We start from the raw sequence: 19,427 nt of genomic DNA on the forward strand, positions 1-19,427 counted from the left end.
AAATTTCTCTAGACTAATAATGTTGTTTCTAAAATGAAGGTACAGTCTTGGATAATTGAGGTGATTAAAACTGTGGGTACCAGAGCCAGACCACCTGGGTTCAAATTCTAGATCTGTCACTTACCGACTGTGAATCCTTCAGAAAGTTTTTTCTAAAGGAGTGATAACTGTACCTATATAAACAATGCTCTGTAAATGTGCTGTAATTGGAATGACTTTACCCTACTAAGGAGAATGGAAGTGGGTGAAAAATTTTCTCTTCTTTTTATTTCTTGAACAAGTCAGTGTACCTCTCTCTGACCCCCTCAGAGTAACACACTTGCTAGTCCATACAGGGCCCTCATACACACTAGGAAAATATGTACATTGCTCAAGACATTTTATCACATTCAGTGGGAGAAAAAAGTCTCTAATGACAACAGTGCAACTGATCTCCCCTAGAATTGGGCAGTAGACAATCTGCTCAACCTTACATGATAGTCTTGTCTCTGAAACTCAGTCTCCTTTTGTGGAGGGAGAGAGGAGTGGTTAGGTTAGAGGTCCCTAAATCCTCTGATAATTCCAAAGGATCCTGTGATTTTTTTTTTTCTTTTAGGTTTTTAGACTCTCTTTAGGATGCAACACTTCATTCCAACTCCAGGTCTAAGAAGGGCTAGCAGACCAAGCACAGTTTAATCACAGGGTTCTGAGGACTAGGGCAGATAACAGAGCGTTTCAAGCAGATAGCTGGCGAGGCTTGCATTTTCTGGCTAGATTAGCATCCTTCTCACCACCTTTTTACACATAGAACCCAAAACTAGGGAGACACAGCATGAGTCCACCCTGTGCCCTGCATCATCCTGTATAGTCCAGGGAAGATACCGAGACTTGAATTGAAGCAAGCGTGCCTTTGCTTATGAAGAAGACTTTTTATTTTTTTTTTTAAAGCAGGCCATACATTTTCCTTTGCAAAGGAAACAGAAATTTCCATTTTAAAGGTGTCCTCCTCTGCTATACCACAAAAAGGAAAATTACTCTTAATGACCAAAGAGACAACTCTTGTCACTGGAGGTGTACCTACTCGAGTCTGCATAACAAGCCTTATAAAATTGTCCTTATCTATCATTAGTTTCCCCCAAATATTTACCTTCCCATAATTTCCTTCCCTCAGAAGCTCAAACTCATTTTCCTTTGTCTAGTTATTTTTCTAGGATTTATCACCCTTTGTTAAAATAAGATATAAGCCTCTAGGCCTAACCGTTTTTTTAGGTTTTTCACTTATTTTGTGTAAAGCCCCTGTGCGCATGTGAAATAAACCTCTTCTTCTATTAATCTGTCTGTTGTCAGTTTAATTTGCAGGCCCCAGTCACTGAACCTAGGAGGGCAGAGAAAAGGTTGTCCCTGTATTTGCCTCTCACCTCATTGGCTATTGCAAACAAAACAACTATTCTTTTTGCGTCACTGAAAACATGAAATCTGAAGGAAGAAAAGTCAGTGAGAGGGAAGTCCTTACTCATGGGAATGAGGAGTGGGAAGATCAGGACCCAAGCAGCTGACCTTGCTTCTCAACCACTTAATGCTCTTGGGGCCCCAGACTGGAAAGGCCTGAGTCACCACCAAAATTCCTTCCTTGTTCCATCAATGTTCCCCTTGCTGTCTTTCTTGCTTCCTGCCATTTCTCCAGCCCTCTTTGGTATATCTTGGCCCTTTCTTCTCATGACTCTTCTTCCTTTGCTATTGCAAAGGAACTGCTATTCTACTCAGAAATCACTAAACTACAATGGATTTGTTTGCCTTCACACAGAAGCTGCTGGGGTGACCCCTTTGTTAGCCCCAGCATGCATCTCTGGTAATGATTTAGCAATCTAAGACTTAGTCTCAGCAAGAAGAGGAACCAAGATGTTCCTTTCTCACAGGACCTGTAATTTGACGTCCCTCTCAGAACAAAGATAAAGGGATGTGGTTTTTACTTACTGGCTGTAAGACACATTATATATTCATTTTACAGATGCTGAAAAAATGGAAGCCCCAGAGAGAGAATTTTATAAGGAGAATCTCTCAGCATGTCTTAAAGCCTGGAGACAAGTAAATGACACCTGAGTGTCAGGTCTGCCAGGAATTTCCTGAGACGTATCAAAGAGATCCATAGACATCAATTACCCCAGGAAGACCCAGTGTGCAGATGGAGATAATAGCTTAGACCAGCAGCGTGCTTTGGTTCACAAAGGACTTTCATTTTTACAATCTTCTTTGATCTACAAAACCTAAGCAGTAGTCAGGCCATATATTATTATAATTCCTACTTTACAGGTCACAAAATGACCGCCTAGGGAGGCAAAGTGACTTCTAAACTCACATAGCTAATACGTGGTGAATAGGATAGGCTTTCCCCTCTTGGCTTCTTATCCTATGATTTTTCTTTAAAAGAACTAGGATTGGGGGAAACAGAGGGCAGAAGAAGGCAGCCAACAGCTCTGCCCTAGTGACCTGCTTTACCAGCATCATCTTGGGGAACCTCAAGCACCTATTAGACCCCTTCTGTTTGCACAAGCACACTAGCCCTGCATTCCTATGGTGAGGCTTTCTGTTCTTCTCCAGAAGTATTCTGTACTGTAGGGAAGGATCACAGATGTCCCCAGGAGCTACAGTTTTGCCTGGAAGTCTCATCTTAGTCTCTCCTCTATTGCATTCATGACCACTGTTGATGCAAAGCTACCTGGGGGATAACACATAATCCATTGTATAATAACTTCCTAGGTCACCAATCATGTACTCAGTGCAAGCTCTGTGCCAGGCCCTGGTAGGTGCCCACAGTATGACACTTAATAAGCCAAGAGCTAAAAGGAAGAATGGAAACACAAAAACAAGTGAATACAAGGTTGTGTAGAGAGAACAGTGTAGGGAGTGGCAATGGAGAGCATCTGATCCCAAACACGTTATCAACTTTCTAAGCAGGGAGTAGGAAGGCAATAGTTTTACGATCAGGATGGCCAATATTTCCAAGTTCCTAAGGACATCTCAGAATGAGAAACAGAGCCACTGTGTTGTGCTAATGAGAAGGAAGAAGGTTCTGGAGTCTCATATGCCTGTGTTCAAACTCTGCAATGTACCCCTCGACCCCCACTGAGGCTAGTGACAGTCCCTTATTTTACTCATATTTCCTGCCATGTAAAAATGGGGCTGTGGTAGTGCCTATAACATGGTACTGCTGTGTGCATTACATAATTGGCTTCACTTAGTGAAGGGATGTGGGATGGTGATTAAAAGCACAGACTGCTGGCGTTCTAATATTGGCACTACCCTTAACTCTGCACCTTGGACAAGCAAATTATTTGTACCTCGGTGGTCTCATGTGTAAAAATGATGATAATAATACCTCCCCCAGAAGGTTGTTATGAGGATTAGATGGCCTAATGCATGTAAAGTCCTCAGCACAGAGCCTGGCATATGGTAAACACCCAATAAATGCTAGCTGATACTATGACAAACTGGCTTACAATCTACTAGGCCAGAAGGCTCCCCATCATAACACCAAAAATCTTCAAGGAAACATCTTTAGTCCCTTTTCAGATTGTAATTTGTGCTCCTTATATGCAAATTAGGGCATGACAGAGCTGTCATCACTATGTTCACCTTTTTCTGGGTTGACTAGTTGACTAAAACAACACTAGTTCTGAACTACATCTCATATGGTCAGTAACAGATGTAGAGATCCAGGGTTTACCTCACCTCTTCATTTCTACCCCTCTGTGGATTCAACATGAGGCTCTCTGAGGAGGCACACTGAACCCCAGTGGGCACTGGTCTCATGAGAGATTGCTGAAAGCCCCCCTGTCTTCGACAGTTACAGCTGCTATAACAGGATACTACAGACTGGGCAGCTTAAACAACAACAACAATTATCTGGCATCTTGATCTTGGACTTCCCAGCCTCCAGAGTTGTTCTGGGAAGTTCAATATCAAGATGCTAATTTGGTCCCTGAAGAGGGCTGTCTTGCAGATTGCTGCCTTCTTGCTGTATCCTCATCCTACTGAAAGAAAGTTTCTCTTTAGTCTCTTCTTATAAAGTCATGAATCCCATTCATGTGGTCATGAGGGCTCCACATTCATGAGCTAATTACTTCCCAAAGGCCAAACCACCACATTGGTGATTAGGGCTTCAATATATTAATTAGACAAGGGGGTGAGACACAAATATCCAGTCCTTGGCATCAGTTCACCAGCAGCCAAATGACGTATCACTGTCACCATCCCCAACACTGTTGTACCTATAATCACCATAGATCCATGGTGTGATGAAGATAAACTTTAAGCAAACTTAATGTTTTTGATAATAAGGACACCGATTTTTAGAGTTTTCATATGAGTTCAAATTTAGTGTTTCTTGAATTTTTAATTTTGATTTATAAACAAATCACTTTACAAGGAGCCAACAACTAGAGGCAGCCATCTCTGCCACACATGGCAGTGAGCTATAAAGACTGAGACTTCAACATAATTTAGGATGTGTCTCAAAAAGAAAGCAATTTATCATGAGCACAAAACACGGACAATCCCACCATAGCTTCCAAAAGGCAGACATGTATGAGCCTCCCCAGGGCTGAGATTGTTTTGCGCTTGATGTAGTAGAGACCTGGGGTCAAGGAACTGAAGTATGCAATGATCTAAATTCCAGTAGAGTAAGCCATTATCTAACCTGAATGCATTCTCCTGGAACACAGAGACTCCCTCTTTCCCATCTTTATATTCCTAGTGTTTGGCTCAGAATGAATCCTCATACATGTTAGATGATAACAGATATTCCATGACTTCAAACAAGAAAGATTTTAGAATTGATATTTTCATATGGAGAAATCTGAACTGGTGTTGGTGCAGCATAAGCTAGGGAGGAACTAGTATTCCCGTCTCTTTCTTTACCACTATAGGTAAGACTCATTAGCCAATGACTTCCTTTGAGAATGAGTCTAACACATACATTCTACATGAAGAACATGCCAAACATTTATTTCCAGGACAACTAAGTGTGTGTGTGTGTGTGTGTGTGTGTGTGTGTGTGTGTGTGTGTGTATGTAAAAGTTTATTTTGTAATGTCACCTACTTGACAGGAAATTATGTGTGGGTCAGTACTGATGATGCTACATTGAAGAGTCATTTACTGTTTCAATTATACAACACAATTTTCATCACTAGTTTTTACCAGGAAATTCTATAAGCAGTTGCTTAACCTGTACATGTTATCAGAATTGTCTAAAGAAGTACTGTTATAGTTACTGCCCAAAGTCAATAGCTCCTATCAGGGAGACACGATGCCTACCTCCTTTGAGAGAAAAAGGAAAAGACTGTTTCCAGATACTCAAGAGCCTTCCAGCATGATGCATTGGAATTCATACTTCATCTGAAGACTCTAAACTTTATGAAAATAAAGTTATTCATTCATACATTTTTAGAATATTATCTGCCTTTGGAGCATCCATGTAATCATTCATTTTCTGGTATTTGGAGCAACAGAAAAAGTTCAAGAAGACTGAAATGGTAAAATGTTCCTTTTTTATGAGGAGAAGTAGAAATTGCATTCCACCAAATAGTGACCTAATGTTTGTTTTTGACAAATTTCTTAAACTTACTAGTAAGCATGTGGTTTTGGAGTAAATTTGCTAAAATGCATTTATCCTTAGGGGCCAATATGGGTTTTTAGAAGTATAAAATGTCTGAATAAATAGATTTTCTTGATGATCATTGAAAATGATTGCCTTTAATGCAAAAGATGCATTCCTAAAGATTTTGCACTATTCAAACTCACAAGGAGTGTCCCAGGAATTGTCTTAGCTGTCCATGTTTAAACAGCCTTCTCCACAATTTTCTGGTTTCTACAATTTCTCTCTCTTTCACTGGCTCTGACTCTCTGTGAGGATTTCTACTTTCAAGACCTCCAATACTCTATATAATAGTGAAAATGTCTTGAAGCCATTACATCAATGGACTTTCCATGTCCTTTCTCCATATATGATGTTCCCCAAGAGCCATTGTGCCATCATAGTCCAAAGGGAAAGAAGAGAGAGAGTGCATGACACTTCAGAAGGGCACCAGGTATACTGTAGAAGGATCCCTAAGATTGGAAGTGAAAGTGGGACACCTGCCAATCTGGTCTTGGTGGATGATGGGAAGGAAAAAAAAGAAAAAGATTGGGCAGAAGGTTCAGACTTATAAGCTATCAATTTAATGACAGAAATGTCCATATGGGTATAGGAAAGACCAAGAGCATTCTGGGCCTAACAGCGCCTCTGGGATGCAGCCACATCAGCATGGAGAAGGAGCCACAGACCCTCATTGGTGGAGGGCAGTGGCTAGATAGCTGCATGTGAGGCAGCATTCCAGGTTTCCCATGGTCTACACAGGCCATGCACTGTAACTAGCAGTTTGCATGTACCATACTGAGGGGCACCAAGACTCGGGGTGAAAAAGAAGACGTAGTGTACTTCCCAGGCCCACAGTCTCCTGTCAGGCAGTGGTTCTAGAATAATGACCAAATGACTACACAGGCACCACGTGATTCTCAGATCTTGTCCCCTCCACCACAACAAGTCACATGAACCTCACCCGCCTCACATCAAGATGCCCCCTTGGAAAGGTGCAGCGGGAGGTGCAGCAGGAAACAATAAAGACCAAGTCATTATTTGAAATAGGTGAGGCCTGATGAAATGGTGAGGTCACATATTGTCAAGCTTAAAGTTAGTTTTCTCTTGTGTTGAAGGATGTATTTTTAAGGGTCAAAACTATGACTCTCATCTGTTAAATATTTTATTTCAAGTTATAAGGAAGCTAGTAAAACCAGTTCAAAGGAGAATTTACACACACACACACACACACACACACACACACACACAGGCCATCCAGAAGATTGAAATGAATTTTTAAAATTGACCAATATCCACAAGGCAATTATTAACTCATCTCCATCAAACACATTGGCAAGATCCATCTGCATTACTCTCAGTATTCTTCAACTTACAGAGTTTTAAAATAGCTCAAAGGCAATAAGGGGAGAGTTCACTAAGAAGGGTGTACTATATAGGGTAGTAACCTTTTTTGCTCAAAGTCTCTCACAATTTTTCCTGATAGTTGCTACCAAAAATGAGGATTAGTCCAAATCAGTTATAGAAATTGACATTAAACCTGGGCCTGGTGGCACATGCCTGTAATCCCAGCTACTCGGGAGGCTGAGGCAGGAGGATTGCTAGAGTCCAGGAGTTTGAGACCAGTTTGGCAACACAGTGAGATCTCATTTCAAAAAAAAAAAAAAAAAAAGTGACGTTAAGTTTTCTTTGTGTATTTTAGGAGTAACACATAGGTGGGTGGATCACGAGGTCAAGAGATTGAGACCATCCTGGCCAACATGGTGAAACCCTGTCTCTACTAAAAATACAAAAATTAGCTGGGTGTGATGGCGCAAACCTGTAGTCCCAGCTACTCGGGAGGCTGAGGCAGAAGAATTGCTTGAACCCGGGAGGTGGAGGTTTCAGTGAGCTGAGATTGCGCCACTGCACTCCAGCCTGGCAACAGAGCAAGAGTCTATCTCCAAAAAAAAAAAAAAAAAAAAAACAAGAAGTAACGTGTACATTTTGCAATTCTCTATGAAGTCAGCTTCCAAGATACTACTACCATCTGCCATTAATGTTCATCTGAGTTATTCCTCATCAGTGCTCTGCAGAACTGAAGGTGACTCACTGAGCCAAAGTCTCTGAAAACCTGAAGCATTTGCATGCAGGGCCCTCAAAGCCAGCGCTGCCACAGTCTGGACTTTGATGAAGTGAAGAAAATACCTCTCCCCATGCTGAGTGCCAACACCATTTATACGAGGAGACCCGGTGCCATGCTCATCATCTTAGAGAACTGTCCTTCAGATTCTGTTTGGAGCCCCTCTCCCTAGGACCCAAACTTAAGTTCTTGTGGGCCAGGCCCAAGGGTGATCCGAGTGGCAGGTAATGATGGTTAGATCCATACTTTCATTCTTTGACTATTGAAGGCCTCCTTGTTCGTGATTCTATTCCATCCATCCATCCTTTCATCCATCTATCCAGTCTTCCAATTAGTCATAACAGGTCAGGCAATTGGGCTAATATTATTAAAAATTAGCAGAAAGTTCCTAAATCCCATCAACTGACACCCTTCCAGAGAGCTCTTTTATTTTAATTTTTTTTTTTAAATTTTGAGATAGAGTCTTGTTCTGTCACCCAGGCTGGAGTGCAGTGGCATGATCTCGGCTCCCTGCAACCTCTGCCTCCCGAATTTAAGCTTTTCTCTTGTCCTAGCCTCCTGAGTAGCTGGGACTACAGGCACGAGACACCATGCCCAACTAATTTTTTGTATTTTTAGTAGAGACAGGATTTCACTATGTTGGCTAAGCTGGTCTTGAACTCCTGGCCTCAGGTCATCTACCTGCCTTGGCCTCCCAAAGAGATGGTATTACAGGTATGAGCCACCCTGGCTGGCCCAGAAAGCTCTATCTTCCAATAGTGCGATATCTTGGGGAAGCAGCAAAGGGCTAGAGTCAAAGAAATTCAAACTTATTGACTTGCTCACTCTCTTTAGGCAAATTATTAACATCTGTGAAATATAGGGATGTTAATTTCCATCACCTCATAAAGTTGATGCAATAATTAGGGATTCGTTTGACAAAAAATGATCAATTACTAGGTGTGAATTCCTGTAGTCCACCACAGCTACATGTGGCTAAGTCTCAGGTTCAGCCCGATTGCCAGTAACACTCTTTTCCTCCCACGTAATATTCTTATCTTATTTCTTCATTAATCATTCATGTAAATTCTACTATTTTTATTCTTTCTGATTGGTTTACTGGCATATTATTATTCACTATCTTACTATAAAACTAATATTAGAGTCATAATGCTGTTAACTTGTTTGTAACCTCATTAACATAACTGCTTTGGGCTATAATGATCTCATCTTTCTCTTCTTAAAGTGTGCACTCATCATGAATGATTTCATTTATTCCTAGTTCTTACCACTTCCTTCTTGACTTCAGATTGCCTACTGGAATTTTCTAGTTTGTGATTTGTAACTGGGATTACTTACATGTCCAAACCCAAAGCTGCCAACCTCCCCTAGAATCTGTTCCTATTATTCTTTTTTCTTTTTCTTTTCTTTTTTTTTTTTTTTTGGAGACAGAGTCTCACTCTGTCACCCAGGCTAGAGTGCAATGCCATGATCTCGGCTTACTGCAACCTCCACCTCCAGGATTGAAGCGATTCTCCTGCCTCAGCCACCGGAGTAGCTGAGGTTACAGGCACGCACCACCGTGTCAAGCTAATTTGTGTATTTTTCATAGAGACTGGGTTTCGCCATGTTGGCCAGGCTAGTCTCGAACTCCTGACCTCAGGTGATCTGCCCGCCTCGGCCTCCCAAAGTGCTGAGATTACAGGCATGAGCCACTGTGCCCAGCCCCTATTATCCTTTTGGTTCTAAGCATCATGTTTATGAACAGTACAACATCTCAACTTCCCAGTTTGTGCATAACCTGGACCCTTTCCAGCTTTCCCTTGTTCTACAAAGATGGCTCTCTTCCAGGTCAATGGTAAGGACTGGAGAGAGAAAGGGGCTAGAAAGCCCTCCAGAAGTTCAAAGCCAGCAGTTAGGAATTAAAAAGAGACAAATATTTAATTCAACATGTGAAATAACTTTCTTAACATTTTTGTTTCAAAAGTCGAATAGGCTATTCCAGGAAATGTTGAGATCCTTTTCCTGTACTGTTCAAGCTGAGACTAAAAGACCATCTTATTGAGTGGGAGAGGACAAATGAAACAGCCTCAGAGCTTCCACGTTTCCGGTTACCTCTTGGGACAATGAAGAACCAGCTCCAACCAGAGCAAGGAGACCAACACTTTCTTGCTGCCTCTTTCTTGCTCTCCATCCTAAGGAGAGGATCTTTGGGGACAAGAAATAGAGAAGACAAGATCACTGGAGAAGGGTGTTAAAAGGAGGCTTCTGGCCAGGCACCGTGGCTCATGCCTATAACCCCAGTACTTTGGGAGGCCGAGGTGGGCTGATCGCTCTAGCCCAGGGGTTCGAGACCAGCCTGGACAACATGGCTAAATTTCGTCTCTACAAAAAATACAAAAATCAGTCAGGCATGTGCCTGTAGTCCCAGGTATTTGGAGGTGAGGTGAGAGGATCACTTGAGCCCAGGAGGTCAAGGCTGCAGTGAGCTGAGACGGCACCACTGCACTCCAGCGTGGGTGACAGATCAAGACCCTGTCTCAAAAAAAAAAAAAAAAAAGAGACTTTCTTCATTCTTATTTTTACTTTATGATTTCCACAGGACTAAAAACCTTTCGTTAAATAATTTCTATATGACTAAAAGAGCCCCAGTGAAATTTCTATTTGGGAGCAGAAGATTTACATTCATATCCGTCATCATTAAACAAATATTTATGCAATGCTGGCAATGTGCAATGTCTCATGGAGACTAAATGAGAGATTAACTGCAAAGGACACAGCCCAGAACAGCATATAAACAACAAATGGTAGGGGCCGTGTTGATACGTCACTCTGGGAAAGTTCTGTTGTTTCATTTGAGGATTAGCAAAACCCCTGTCTCCATTCTGCTTCTTTGTATTAAAATTAAAAGCTCCTCTGTTCTTTAATGTATTATGTTCATAGCATAATAAATATCTGCAACTCAACCCATGGGCGTTCTGCATCTGCATTCTGCGGCCCCCTTGAACAGTGAGGAAGCATTTGTGTGTGTTCTTCCACGTGTTCTAGATATAAGATTACTTGCCCCAGGACAAAGATTATCTTTGGATTTGCTTTAAGTCTAGCACAGAGCCAAATATATGAAATGTTTATAAAGATGTTCATAAAAATGTCAAAGAGGGGACTTTCCTTCATGCAATGCTTGTCATTTTTCAGCCTTATTTTAGTTATAGATGAAGAACAAAGTGTTCAATCAATGTGCATTCCTGTTTGTACTGAAGAAAAAAAAATACATGTAAGGACATAAATGTTTGACTAGTTGTACGTGAAGAACTCTTATCTGGAAAGGAAGATGACAATGCTAATGATGAATTCACGGAGGAAATGCATTAGATAAAGCAGATTGTCATCTTTTGTTTCAAATCATGAAAGGGATAGGGGACATGCCTAACCATAGTGTGTCAACCAGGAGGGTATTTTACAGGTTCTTAGATATGATATTAATGACTGAGGCTGTTTCCCAGCAGGGCGTAACCACTGATTATTACCAAAAAAAGTTCAGCTTTATGATAGATGTACTGTATGACCTCTAGCATCTCTGCTGCAATTGTCTCTTTGTGTGCAGCACAGCTATGATCAACCTTATTGCCTGGCTACCTCCTGGAATATTATGAAGGTCAGTGATGTGACATTAGCAAAAGACATCCAACTCTTAGTCTTCAGCTTCAAAGAAAAGCCTGAGCCATCAGTGACAAGAAACAGATGGTCTTACTGAAGGGCAGGAAAGGAAGCTGCAAAATCTATGGTGAGAATGGCAAGGGAGAGGTTCCCAAAACCCCCACATTCTGACATCTCAGAAGCCCGTCTCTCATTATAAGACATATAAACCCTTGGTTGGTGCTCACCCTGAGGCTTCTCTGCTGTCTCTGTTCTCCTGGTCATCCTGCAAGCTTCCTGGCTTTTACCACAGGGTTTTTTGTTTGTTTGTTTGTTTTGGGTTTTTTTTTTTTCTTGAAACAGGGTCTCTCTCTGTCACCCAGGCTGGAGTGCAGTGGTGCGATCTCAGCTCACTGCAACCTCTGCCTCCCAGGTTCAAGGGATTCTCCTGCCTCAGCCTCCCAAGCATGCACCATAATTACTGGCTAATTTTTTGTTTTTTGTTTTTAGTAGAGATGGGGTTTCACAAAGTTGGCCAGACTGGTCTTGAACTCCTGATCTCAAGTGATCTTCCTGGCTCGGCCTCCAAAAGTACTGGGATTACAGGCATGAGCCACTGTGCCCTGCCTACCACAGGATCTTATGCAAAACCATTCAGATGGAAGAACTTTTCTTGTGCCTCTTTCCTTTTTCTCTCTTGGCGTCCTTTTCTTCAGTTTTAGAGCCCAGTGCAAAATGGCAATGTGGAATCCCATGTTAGAAAATTATTAAGAATTTCAAGATGGTGACAGCAGAATGTTAAACCGAGTATGAGGTCCTGTTAAGTGCGGGGCCATATGTGAATGATTTGATGGCACGCCCATGAAGGGGATTTGCTCCCACCTCTTTACCAACAGGCCTTCGGCCTCCATGAGAAATCTCTTCTTGGCTGGTCCAAGGGAACTGCCTACCCCATAGTGCCCCAGATAGTCCCATTCTTGCTTTTTCTTCCTTGGAACCCTGCTCTCTGTCCCCACTCAGCTGAGTTTGTATGTGATAAGGTGCTGATGTTGTTATTCCAAAACAATGGAATAATAAGGTGCGAGGAGCTGGCATTTTAACTCACTCTAGAGTCTCTGGTGGAGGAATTTCTAGGGCAAAATTCTACAGGAAGGTACTCGAACCTTTTCAGTTACAGATAATTCAACCTCCTGCTTTTTCCTACCTGTGATTTGACCACGAGTGTTGGAATGTTTTTATCTATATATCCATCTGACATTTATTGAGGACCTTCTATCTCCCAGGAATGGTGCTAGGTCCTGGGAATGCAAAGGGTGATAAAATTTGTTCCCAGCCTTTGAAGAGCTTCCTTCTACTGTGATTAGCAGATACAAAGGAGATAAATCATACAAATCATACTAGTGCTGACTTCCCATGAGACACACAAAGCAGTGTGGTGATACTGGAGAATTAAGTGTAGGTGGTGAGAAGGATGGAGTGTGGAGAGCATTTTGTTTACTTGTTTTTAACTACTCTCATAGGAAAAAGCTGAGTAGTTACAAGACAGACGTGCAGAAACACAACTAATTTTATTTCTAACATTGACATGGTGTTGCTATGAATCTCACACTCTGCTTAAAGCAGAGGTCTTGTTCTATATCGCTCAGTGTACTCAATCCCATGCAGTGCTTTTTCAGCCAAATTCATATACTTTATCTCAGTATTTTCCAGCTCACACACAGTCCTTTTGGGGTAAATACCTGATTATTTAGGGATTCTTCTCCATCTCCCTCTGAGAAAGAGTCTCCTTTCACCAAATGTGAGTCAGGGTTCTCTGAGGCCTCTTTCTGATGAGGTCCTAACCTTGAGCTTCTCTCTCTGCCCTTGTAGAATCCAGTTTGACCAAGAATCCTGCTAAGTCAGTTTAACAAAAATCCCCCTCCTTTGGAATCTGTCTTTATCCCCCACCCTCGTTCTGTTATCACCCTGGTCTGCCTTCAGCAAGAATTCTATTGAGTCCATCTAAGAAGAAATCCCCTGCTTCCTGATGTTTCCTCTTAGTAATTTTCCACTGAGAAACTCCTTCCCGTGGCTATCAACTCCCACTTGCCCTTGTTGGAGTCAGAGATGAGCCCAGCCTCTCTCTCCCACTGCAAGGGCCCAGTGCAGTGGTCTCTATACCTGTAGTGATGGTTCCCAAGTAACAAGTGTTGTGAATGATTTTCTCTTCAACACTTCTCTGCCTGCTCTTTTCTAAGTTCCTAGGGCACAGAAGTTATCATGCATTGTTTTGTATTAGGGAGGGTGACCCTCCAGTCCTCCACTCTCTGCTGACTCACCCGTGTCCTTTTTAGACATGGACCTCCCTCCGGGTGGCCTCTGCTGTGGTGGACCTGCCTGTTACAGGACGTCCAGGGCCAGGAGCTCTGAAGATAGTGCAGCCTCATCTCCACAATAACATCACACTCCTGCTGCTGACACTGCCATTGGCCTTCACTCTCCTACCTTGGGACCTGAGTACTAAGTTATGACCTCAGAATACAGGCCTTGGTGAGGCTATGTGGGGGCCACCTTCCTCAGCCCCTCCCCCAGACACAAAGGTCACGCAAGTGGAACACAGGCTCAACCGCATACTTCTCTGGAAGGCTGGCAAACCTCCCAGCTACCCGTAGGGGAACAGGGTTCCAGAACATTCTCATGTTCCCTTGAAACTGTATGTATCTACCTACCCCCACCCCACCTCAGATTCTGGGCCCGATGCAAGAGCCAGAGGATCTTCCTGCCTCCTCCGTGACCTCTCCACTCCCAACTCCTTTGGGCTTTTCCACTGAGAGAAGGGAACTGCCTCTTATCCTGCATTCTTTCTAGATCTGTGATCCACTCTGCAGTTAGCCCTCTAAGTTTAGTTTCTTGATATGTGGAATGTAAACTGAGAGTTCTCAGAAAACTCCTGTCTCTTGAAAGCCTGATTTCTGAATCTGCTCTCTCCTTATGGACTTTAACATGTAAACCCAAAGCTGAGCAACAGCTTTTTTCTTCCACTTGTCTCTGTCTTCCTCTTTCCTGGGGCCAGGTCTGCATAGTTTACAGAATACTGAGCAAAAATTCAGAACTACTGGGAAGGGAGAAGAAAACTGTTTCAGATGCTCCACTAGGTCCAGGAGTGGGAACTTTATCCCATAAATATTAAGTGCCACTGAAGACTTTTTTTTAGAAAAGGAGTGCCACTGAGCAGAGGCAGAGCTTAGATACAGGCTGTGTCTGGTCCAAGCAGTTGCAAGCATTTAAAATCAAGAGATTTCACATACAAGTCTGGTTTTCTAGCTTCTCTTAAACGAAGATCTGGCAAAAGTGGACTCCCATTCCAGCAAACCAACAAATGGCTGCGGCTGAGGAGTGTTCACCTTTTCTGGATGGACACAATCTTCTTATTTTATCATAGTCCCAGTCAGCCCACTTCATTAATTTCTGGTACCTTCCTGGGCCCTGCACCTTCCTCATTTATTGCCCCTACCTCCAGGGATTTGTGAAAGATAGATTTGAGGGGCACCAAAAATAGTACCAAAGAAACCAATCAGGATGCTGTCAGGGAGGTCAGGTGAGAGCTTCTGGGGGGTTAATTTAGAGCACTTTGAGTAACGAGGGAGAGGAGAGTCAGATTAAATGCGGGCGGGGGGCGGTGGCTCATGCCTATAATCCCAGCACTTTGGGAGGCTGAGGTGGGCAGATCACACGAGGTCAGGAGTTCAAGACCAGCCTGGTCAACATGGTGAAAACCTGGCTCTACAAAAACACAAAAGTTAGCCGGGCGTGATGGCTGGTGCCTGTAATCCAAGATACTCGGGAGGCTGAGGCAGGAGAATTGCTTGAACCCAGGAGGTACAGGTTGCAGTGAGCCGAGATCAAAATTGTGCCACCACTGCACTCCAGCCTGGGAGACAAGAGTGAGACGCTGTCTCAAAAAAAAAAAAGAAAAAAGATTAAAGAGTGTGGGGAGGTGACCTGGGCAATGAGAAGTGAGAGGAAGAGGACAAGAATGACAGCCAGGTTTCAGGCCTAAGTAACCAGTGAACTAGTGAAAAGTTAGCTGAAGAGTTAGGACACTATGGTGGCTCACGCCTGTAATCCCAGCACTTCGGGAGGTCAAAGCGGGCAGATCACCTGAGATCAGGCCAATATGGCGAAATCTCATCTCTACTAAAAATACAAAAAAATTAGCTGGACACGGTGGCTTGAGCCTGTAATCCCAGCTACTCGGAAGGTTGAGACAGGAGAATCACTTGAACCCAGGAGGCGGAGGTTACAGTGAGCCAAGATTGCGCCACTGCACTGCACTGCAGCCTGGGTGACAGAGAGAGACTCCGTCTCAAAAAAATAAAAATAAAAAGATTAAAGAGTGTGGAAAGATGACCTGGGCAAAGAGAAGTGAGAGAGAGGAAGAAGACAAGAACGACACCCAGGCTTCAGGCCTGAGTAACCAGTGAACTGTTAGCTAAAGACTGAAGATGCTAGGAAGCCAAGTTTGAGAATACTGAGTTTGAGGGACCTGAGAGACAATTAGCTGAAGATATTCACCAACTGGAAGCACACTAGCGTGATCTAATATAAAGATACAATTTTGATATTAACAGTATATAAGCATAAGTTAAAACCATGAGAGTTTTGTCAGGAAAGGAATAAAAATCTTCCTCAAAACCCATAAGTTTTTTATTTTTATTTTTCATTGAGAGGGGTTTTCATTCTGCCGCCCAGGCTTGAGTGCGGTGGCAAATCATGATTTATTGCAACCTCCACCTCCTAAGCTCAAGTGATCCTCCCACCACCTCCCAAGGAGCTGAGACCCCAGGCGCACACCACCACGCCCGGCTAATTTTTTGTTGTTTTTTTGATAGAGACGGGGTTTCACCATGTTGCCCAGGCTAGTCTCAAACTCCTGGACTCAAGCAATCCACCAGCTTCAGCCTCCCAAAGTGTTGAGATTACAGATGTGAGCCACTGCGCCATGCCTCCTATGAGTTCTTAGTTGGGACAGACTCCTGTAACAAAAGACAGATGAACAAGAGGAAAACAAACACATTTATTAACACATGCAGTGCACATCACACTGGAGAAAACTCAGTAAGAACGATTTCAAAGCAGCGGCCTAGAACTCTGGCTCCTCAAGTGTCTTCAACAAAGAACAATCAATTTGTAGAGAAACGACAAGATGAAGGAGAGTAGTCTTAGGCTTCCAAAGAGAGGAAACTGTGGGAAGGTAAATATGGGAGAAAACTAACAGAATGATGTTTGTTTGCAGATTCCTTCGGTGCTGTATCTGGGCTGATGAGAATATAAAGCTCTCCAGCAGAGGGGAATTTACATCCTGTCTTCAAGGAGGGAAAAAGCAGGATAGGGAGAGTTTCCCCTTTGTCTGCTGCTTCTTAATGATCTTTAGCTCAAAAATAATTTTTGTCAACAAGGCATATTTTGGATTGACATATTCTGGTTTTCTATAGTTTCTTCTCCCATTTCTCTCTTCTCCACCCCTTCCCCACACCATGCATAAAAAAAGACAACACAGACACTTGCTCTCAACTTTGATGTCAGGCCCAGTGAGTGCCACTTACTCCACTCAAGTAAAGCAACTCCTAATGACATCCCAGCTAGCCGTTGTCATAGCCAACAAACACCAAAGACTATGGGAACGTTGTCCTTCATTTACTTCACCCACAAAAACTTTATAAAGCCAAAATTTCGTTTGTGTTTAGTTAAATATTCCCTAGAACCCTCCTGTCTTTACTCTTTTCTTGACTGACATTTGCTTATTCCTTAAGTTTCTGTGTAAATGCTTCTTCCTCAAAGTACCCTACAGTGCACCAAATTCTAAGTCACTTAGTAATCATCTTCCATTTCACCCTTCACCTTACATTCTCAGTATCTATCAGAAATTATAGTTAAACACTTGTACAATTATTTGCTTCGTGTCTACTGCCCAACTAAATTAAAGGACAAGGAGAACAGGGAATGTTGTTTGCTTTTGTTTTCACTGGTGTCTGCAATAGACCTGACTCACAGAGGGAATTCACGACTGTTTATTAAATTGATTAAAAATAGTTTAGGTCAAGCTTTTTAAAAAATACTTTTTAAAAAAAAAATACACAATATACTTCCTCACCTGCCCATGAGGGAAGAATTGTTGTGGGAATTTGCTCTTCTAGAAACAACTAGGAATATAGACAAAATATGTGAAACAATGTTTTTCAGATATTTAGACAGCAGGCACAGCTGGATTGTGATCCTCTGGGAGAAGAGAAACAAACCAGGTGACCCTCTGATGGTTACAGGTTTCTGTGTGGAGACAACTTCCAGACCACAGGAAGAGGAAAGAAAGTCTGGTGATCTCTTTAAATAGAGGAGACAGATATAGAAGATTGGAGACACTGAGATTTCTGCTATGTGTGTGGCAGACTGCCAGAGAGGGAAAAATTGCACAAGGAAAAGAATCCAACGATCCCCTTAGGCCCAGATACTAATACTCCTTGGCTGAATACTAATCTGTGCATGGTAGGCTAAATTTCCATGAGGCTGAGGAAAGAATAACTGCCACAGTAATATAAGCTAAACAACTTCCTGAACTCAAACACATCTAGGAGAAATTTGGATCCCTACCAGCCGGAATGGAGTGGCCTCACTGAATACCCAGTGCATTCAGTAAGGACTCCAGAAGGGTTATGTCTTAGTAGTAAGTCTAAACTAGCTCTAGAATAAAGACTATTTTACAATGATCCTAAGAAAGCTTAAAAACAAGTATCGAAAATCAAGCGGATGACAAGTTATCTCATTTCTTGCTTCATAATATTCAGCATTTTGAAGAAAGATAACAAAATTGAAACACTCAACAGCATAGAATTCATAATGTCTACCATTCAATGAAAAATTACTAGATATGCAAAACAAAAGCCACAAAATGTGATCCATAATCAGGGAGATAATTAGTCAATAGGAACAACCAGGGCTGGTCTGAAGGTAATGAGTTATTTTAATTTACTGTTCACAGTCAGTTACAGATCAAATCTTGTATTCTATGCTTTCACCCCTCCTCACTATTGCACTTGACTAGTCCTGAAAACAGGTTGAGAGAGAGAGAGAGAGAGAGAGAGAGAGAGAGAGAGGAGAAATAGCCAATACAAATGATGAAATTAGCATATAAGAATATTTTAAAGTTTAAAAGTAGGCTGGCCCAATTGCTCAAGCCTGTGATCTCAGCACTTTGCGGGGCCAAGGCTGGAGGATCACTTGAGTCCACGAATTTGAGGCCAGCTTGGGCAACATAAGGATACCCTCCAATCTTTACAAAAAGTAAATATAAAAAAATTAGCATGGAAGCACACACCTGTGGTCTCAACTACTCACTACTCAGGAAACTGAAGAGGGAGGATTGCTTGAGTACAGGTCAAGGCTGCAGTGAGCCATGTTCATACCACAGCACTCTAGCCAGGACAACAGAGCAAAACCCTGTCAGAACAACAACAAAAGAAAACAGTTATTACAATTACGATCATGTTATTTAAAGAAAAACATAAACAAAATAAGGAAAAAAATGGGAGCTATAGAGAGAACAATATGGATATTACAGGGCTGAAAAATACAACACATAAAATGTAAAATTTATTAGACTGAATTTATGGCAGATTGGATCCAACAGAAGAAAAGATCAGTGAACTTGAAAATAATGGCAATATAAACTATTGAAGCTTAATCACAGAGAGAAAAAATACCAAAAAGTTAATAGACCTCAGTGACCTGTCAGAGAATACTGAGCAGTCTAATGGAGTCTCAGAAAGCAAGGAAAAAGACATAGAAATATACATATATATGTATATTTACTTATTTAAGAATATTGGCCAGAAAATTCCAAATTTTGTGAAAATTATATATGCCCAGATCCAAGAATCTCAACAAATGTGAGGATATATAAATATATATGTGTGTTTATAATTATGTATACACACACACACACACACACACATATATATCTTTCCTGATAGTTTCTTCTGTAGATGTCAGTCTTCCATAAGTTCTGGCTAATAAATTTTTCATTTTATCTATTATATTTTTCA

Source organism: Macaca fascicularis, chromosome 4 (assembly GCF_037993035.2).
Source record: "Macaca fascicularis isolate 582-1 chromosome 4, T2T-MFA8v1.1".
NCBI classification, from domain to species: Eukaryota; Metazoa; Chordata; class Mammalia; order Primates; family Cercopithecidae; genus Macaca; species Macaca fascicularis.